Source organism: Pelobates fuscus, chromosome 9, assembly GCF_036172605.1.
Source record: "Pelobates fuscus isolate aPelFus1 chromosome 9, aPelFus1.pri, whole genome shotgun sequence".
NCBI classification, from domain to species: domain Eukaryota; kingdom Metazoa; phylum Chordata; class Amphibia; order Anura; family Pelobatidae; genus Pelobates; species Pelobates fuscus.
The window spans coordinates 48372595-48378594 of record NC_086325.1 but is presented as its reverse complement, the minus strand read 5'-3'; the positions used below and the strand labels follow the sequence as shown (position 1 = coordinate 48378594).

At 40.4% G+C, this 6000-nt stretch overlaps 1 protein-coding gene across 1 annotated transcript in view; it reads left to right on the top strand.

Annotated features, from left to right (window-relative positions):
- Positions 1–2609: 2609 nt before the first annotated feature.
- IL13RA2 (interleukin 13 receptor subunit alpha 2) overlaps positions 2610–6000 on the top strand; it is a 61565-nt gene continuing 58174 nt past the window's right edge. The window contains exon 1 of the mRNA XM_063433357.1: positions 2610–2722. The gene's annotated coding sequence lies outside the window, so the exon portion shown is untranslated. The remainder of the gene's footprint in view (positions 2723–6000) is intronic.

The following is a 6000-nucleotide window of genomic DNA, read 5'->3' as shown; positions in this document are numbered from 1 at the left end:
GCAAATAAATTGCAAGTAGCATGGGAGACAAGACATATCCTTGTGGTACTCCTCAGGCCAATTCCGTTAGGGCCGGTGAGCTAGATCCTAATGTTACTCTCTGATCTACCAGTGTGGAAAGATTTAAACCAGTTAAGGACTGTGCCTCCTAGACCATAGAAGTGCTGCAAGTGCTTTATTAAAATCATATAGTCAATGGTGTCAAATGCAGCTGAGAGATCTAGAAGGATAAGGATGGAGTAATCACCTTTGTATCTTGCCATAAGGAGATCATTTAGCACTTAGACTAGCACTTTCCATTCTGTGGTGGCATCTGAAGCCTGACTGGAAGGATCAAAGATGCTCAAGCTTGATAGATTGCCCTCCAGTTGAGTTGTCACTACGTTTTCAATTATTTTCCCCAGAAATGGAAGGTTGGATACTGGTCTCTAATAAGCCAGGCCGTCTGGATCTAGTAAAGGTTTTTTTAGGAGGGATTTTGCCACAGCTTCGCTTAGAGGATCTGAAAAGTCGCCAGTTTTTAGTGAACAATGCACTATTTTTGTGAGGGCTGGGGCGATTGTTTCAATGCATGTGTATAAAAGCTGAGTTGGAGCAGGGTCCAAGTCAGGATGTAACTTTTGTGTGGTTCTTTTAACACCCTCTATATCAACTTTTGTAAAAGTGGACCATAAACTGGGTCAATCTGGCATTCCATTGTCGTGGTTCTGGTGTGTAATTGGTTGGCCTGCTGTAATAGAGGCTCAGATGGAGGAAATCTTGTCTGTGAAGGAGATTGCAAATTCTTTACACTTATCCTGAGAAAATTTAGTGGGGATATGCATGCATGCTGGTTTGCAGAGCCTTTCTACTGAGATTTTTCCTGAGTTATCTTCAATTGATATTCATTGAGATGTTTCGTAAGAGCGGCTTTATCCTCTGGATCATGTGTCCTTCACCACCTTCTCTCGAGTTTACAGCCTGTTCTCTTCATTTCTCTGATGGTGCTATCAAACCATGGTGCATTGTTGTGGGTTCTGACAGTGCATATGCGTGTTGGTGCAATGCTTTCTAGGGTGTCTCTCATGGTTTTGTTGTAGAGTCGAACTAAGGAGCTGGGGTCTTCACAGGTGCCCGTTAGTTTACTTGGATAAATATGTGATGTTACATCCAATAGCATCCCCCTTTTTAATGAGCGGTGTTTGACCAGGTTCTGAGGCTGGTGGTCTGGCTAAATGTGATACAATGGAGAAGTGAATGGAGTGGTGGTCTGACAAAACTGCTGGATTTACAGTTACTGGTGACACTTCTAGTCCAGACTGGAACACTAGATCAAGTGTATGATCTTTTCTGTGGGTGAACGTTGCGGCAATTTGTGTGAATTCGATTGCACTTATCAAGCTGATGAGGTCCTGCCCAAGAAGGGATAGGGTGTCATCAATCCGAGTGTTGAAGTCTCTCAATATAAGCCATATGGGGTGTTCAAGGATCAAACCAGTCAAATGTTCCTGAAAAAATCTCTTTCCATCTCCTGGGGGGCTGTATATTAACAGATTCCAGAATCCACTATCTATTGAAAAGCTGGCAGCAAAGTATTCAAAAGATTGGTGTATGTGGAATTGGTCTGACATTTAAGGATGACTTGCCACAAATCATTACTCCACCTCACTTGTGATCTTGTCTTGGGTGGTGGAACACCGTGTTATTGCCTGGAATAGCTGCCTCTAGAATAGGCCCAGCATTTTCATCTAGCCATGATTCTGTAATGCACACTACTTCACATGTTTCCATACGGCCGGCAATAATAGCCGTTTTGTTCCTTATTGATCTGGCATTGCACAAGATTGATCTGATAGGACAGTCTTGGTATTTTGAGGTCTTGCTCTGTACTTTGGAAACAGTGTGTCTTTTAATGGGGATCACACAAAGAGGTTTCCTTGATTTACTAGTGTGGTTTTTGTAGCTTCTGGGTTGAATCACTTTAATTGGGCTTGCAGATAGACAGAGTGGTGGAGCAGCTATGATAGGGTCAGGAGATTGAACTTCAAATTTTTTTATTTTCCTCCACGGCAGCCCCTGCCAGTCCCTTTAAAGATGCCAAGTGATTTTAGACTAACCACTAGCGAGGGACTGAGTGCAGCAAATACTTTTTGAGGTCATAGGGAATACTGATATGAGGGAGTATAGGTGATCATTTCCTCAGCAGTGAATGAGTAAAAATAACTTGTGTGACAAGTATTAAAATTACTTGCTGGTGTGACAAAAAAAAAAGCATAGAATATTGACAAATTATTGCTCGTTCCCTTGTGAGATGTTCTTACTATGCGCACAGCATCTTTGACGATTTGTGCCCTCATCATATCGTAGCCCTAGTGCAGACATCTCAAATTATAACCCCCCCCCCCGCCCCCTCCAGATGTTTATCAACTACAATTCTAATAATTAACTACAACTGCCTAGCCATCTATTGCATTCAAAGAATTCTGGGAGTTGAATTTCACAATATTTTTTTTGTTTTTCTTTATTGTTTCATCTTTGATCCCGAAGGGGTTAATACGAACATTATTGCTAATGACGTCTAATAAATGTAAACTTAGTCTAGTGTATATTTTTTTAAACCTACTAGGAATATGTATGCTAATATGCAGCATGACTTCAAAGCCACACCCTCCTCTTCTCATTTATAGTCAGCACCATCACGACCACTGCTAGATTCATAAACTCAGGTTTCTGCAATAGTAAGGTATGTGACATTCTGCTACTCATCCTAATGCTTTGCATAACTTTTACACTACTGAAAAATAAATTTTAAAAAATGAGAAATAGCTAATAATTTGGAAAGGCACATATTTTAGCAATGAGTACTTTATAATGAACACAGAGATTCGGTGCAAATGTATTTATGTTTTGTTTGACATTATATTAGAGTTTATAGGATGAACATTTTATATTGGACGTAAACCTCTCTTCTATTTCATCCGTTTCTCTTTCTGTGTCACACACGTTTCTTCTCTTCGTCTCCTACCTTCTCTCAATGAATTAAAAAAAAAAATGCTTTTTGATATTTAAAAGTGCAATAATAAATAATTTTAACAGCTTAAGAAATATCTGAACCAAAGATATCTACATCTATTTATTATTAAGTTATATGTGTGCTTTTTATGTCAATATGTAAAGGTTTAATTGCTCATTACAGTGAGTTCAATAACGAGTTGCCAATTTTAAGGAAGGCATTACTTTGTTAGAAACATGTTTCCAGTTTAATTTTGGTTTTTCTATTTCAACAACTATATCCTCAATTATGCAATCCTCTTGTCAGTTTGCCACAATTCTCTGTTTAGTAAATTAACTTCTGAAGCTTATTCCGGTCTCGGGAATTATCTTTTTGAACACATGTTTAATGTTACAGATGTTCATATCTAGAATAATCAGACCTCTGAAATGCTTCTTAACTCCTTTCTGGCAGCAATAACTTGTAAGTCGAGCGTACACTCATTTATAGGTCATTGTGGGGAATGTATCAGGGCAAAAACATTTGAGTTGAAAATGGAATTGTAACATTTAAACAAAAATAGCTGTATTTGAAAAATCTTCAACTCAATGTGGTTTTGATTTGCTTTAATTTGGTGCTTAGTGCATAAAGTCCATTTGGCCAGCCTAACCTATTCTTGTCTATCACAGTGCCCCGCATTGCGGAAGGGGGGGCTATAGCCAGGAACGGCGTGACTTGTACAGGTTTTATACAATATGTATTTTACTGCTCAAAATCCTATTTGACTTTGTACTGCAAGTTTTTAACAAGAATGTTACTTACAGTCTCTCCTTTCTGTCATCTCAGTTTCCTAAAAAACAAAAAACAAAGGAAGGGGAAGGGGGATTTAGGTGGTGTGTGTAGATGAAGATAACTATAATAGTGAAGTATCTTTTTCCCTGGATTGGTTTTTCTCTTGTTGAATTTGCAGAAGTTGTGAAGTGTCTCTTTGGCGGAGAGCCAGTATGTTGGATAGTATTTATCAGCATTTGTTTTGCTAATGTGTTTATGTCAAGTTTGTATTTCTCGGCTGTTTTTTAATCTGTATATTTGAATTATACTGCTCTGAAAGGCATACTTTGCACTTTAAAGACTCAGGTTATATCACTGTAGAGAATAAGTACAGTGCAGTAATTATACAGATAATATTACTGGATGTTTGATAAACATTATTAGAATATGAAAGATTACGCACCATGGTGACTTTTACTTTTGAGAAGGTGATGTAGCATATACACTGTTCCCAAGTCTCAATTATAGGAGTATACTTTTTATTGGTAAACAGGATTTGGACACTCCTAAATGAACGCTATAGCATTAGGAACCCCTAACTTCTGTATTGTAATTCATGTATTTCTAACACTATAGTGTTCCTTTATTGCTAATGCTATATTTTTACCCTACTTATTTTGGTTGCTGCTACCTCCCCACCCCGTGAGGGTTTAAGAGGTGAGATTTACTTACCTATTCTACCTTTACTGCCACATCAAGATTGATGATCCCAGGCAATTCAATGCTTCCTCATAGAAAAGGATTCAGTGGCCAGTGTCATGTGCGGCAAATCACAAGCGCTGCACCGATCAAATGCTTTCTAAGAGCAGCATTTGGTTGAGAACTGAGTCTGACTTGGCTCTCACAGTGGAAGAGCCTCTAGTGGCTTTTAGGAAGACAGCTACTAGAGGAGTGTCTAACCCTACAATGGAAACATTGCATTTTCTGCAAATTAGAAATATCTAAACATTTATTTTATTTAGCGAGAATAAACTAATTGAAGTGCAGACAGCTCTATCATGATAGAAAGTTATATGCCTGCACATCTATAGGGAAATGCCACCCTTTTGGCATGTCTGTGTTTTAAGTGGAGCTCCAAATAAAGTAAGCAACGTTTACATTTATATTATCTATTTGCTGTAAAAATATTACACTATTGTAGGTGTATTTCCCCCTCTCATTTACTCGAGATTGCATGTCAAGGAGTCTGGTGAAAAGGTAGTGTACTGTCTTTCGGTACAGAAGCTTTAAAGATGAGAGCTTTAAAGATGAGAGCTTTCTAATGTGAGTGGTGTCACGACTTACCTTAGTTGGGAGTCTGTAGTGCAGATATGTGCTCACCCTTACAATTAAACACAGGCCAAGGTGGTCAGGTAAGAATTCACCTGGTCTGTGAGTCTGTTCACGGGGGCTGTGCTGGATAATGCTCCAAGTCGCAGTAAAGATACGGACATAGGCAGGAGAATCGTCGTGTGTAAGCCAAAGGTCAGAGGGTGCCAAAGGTCAGGATAAACGGGTAGAAAGCCAAGGTCAGAGGATACCAGAAGTCAGGATACATGGAGTCAACAAGCCAAGGTAAGGAGCCAACTAGAGAACACTGAAACACAAACAGCAATATGGGAACCAGAGTCACTGAACTGTCACGGCCCTCTGGGAGAGGCAGTGTCTTATACTTGGCTAATGAGACCAGGGGTCTAGTAGCGTGGACACCCAGTACAGGTCGTTCTCCTTCAGCCTTTTTATACAAGGGTCCCTCAACAGGCATGACAGCATGAAAGACCCCATTTGCACAAGGTTGGATGCCGAGCTACTCATGTTACGTTCCTCGTCCTCAGTGATCTCACTGAAGGTATGTTCTTCCCCCCAGCCACATACAACACCACGGGTACCAGATAGGTGACAACGAGCACCCTGGGATGCCTCTTGTGGTTGGTCTTCCTCCTCCTCCTCAAAGCCACATTCCTCCTCTGACTCCTCTTCCTCACAATCCTCTTCCAGCGTTGCCGCAGGTCCAGCAAGCGATGCTGATAAGGCTGTTTCTGGTGGTGATGGTGACCACAACTCTTCCCCTTCCTCTTCACGCTCATCTATGGCCTGATCCAGCACTCTTCGCAGGGCACGCTCCAGGAAGAAAACAAATGGTATGATGTCGCTGATGGTGCCTTCGGTGCGACTGACTAGGTTTGTCACCTCTACAAAAGGACGCATGAGCCTACAGG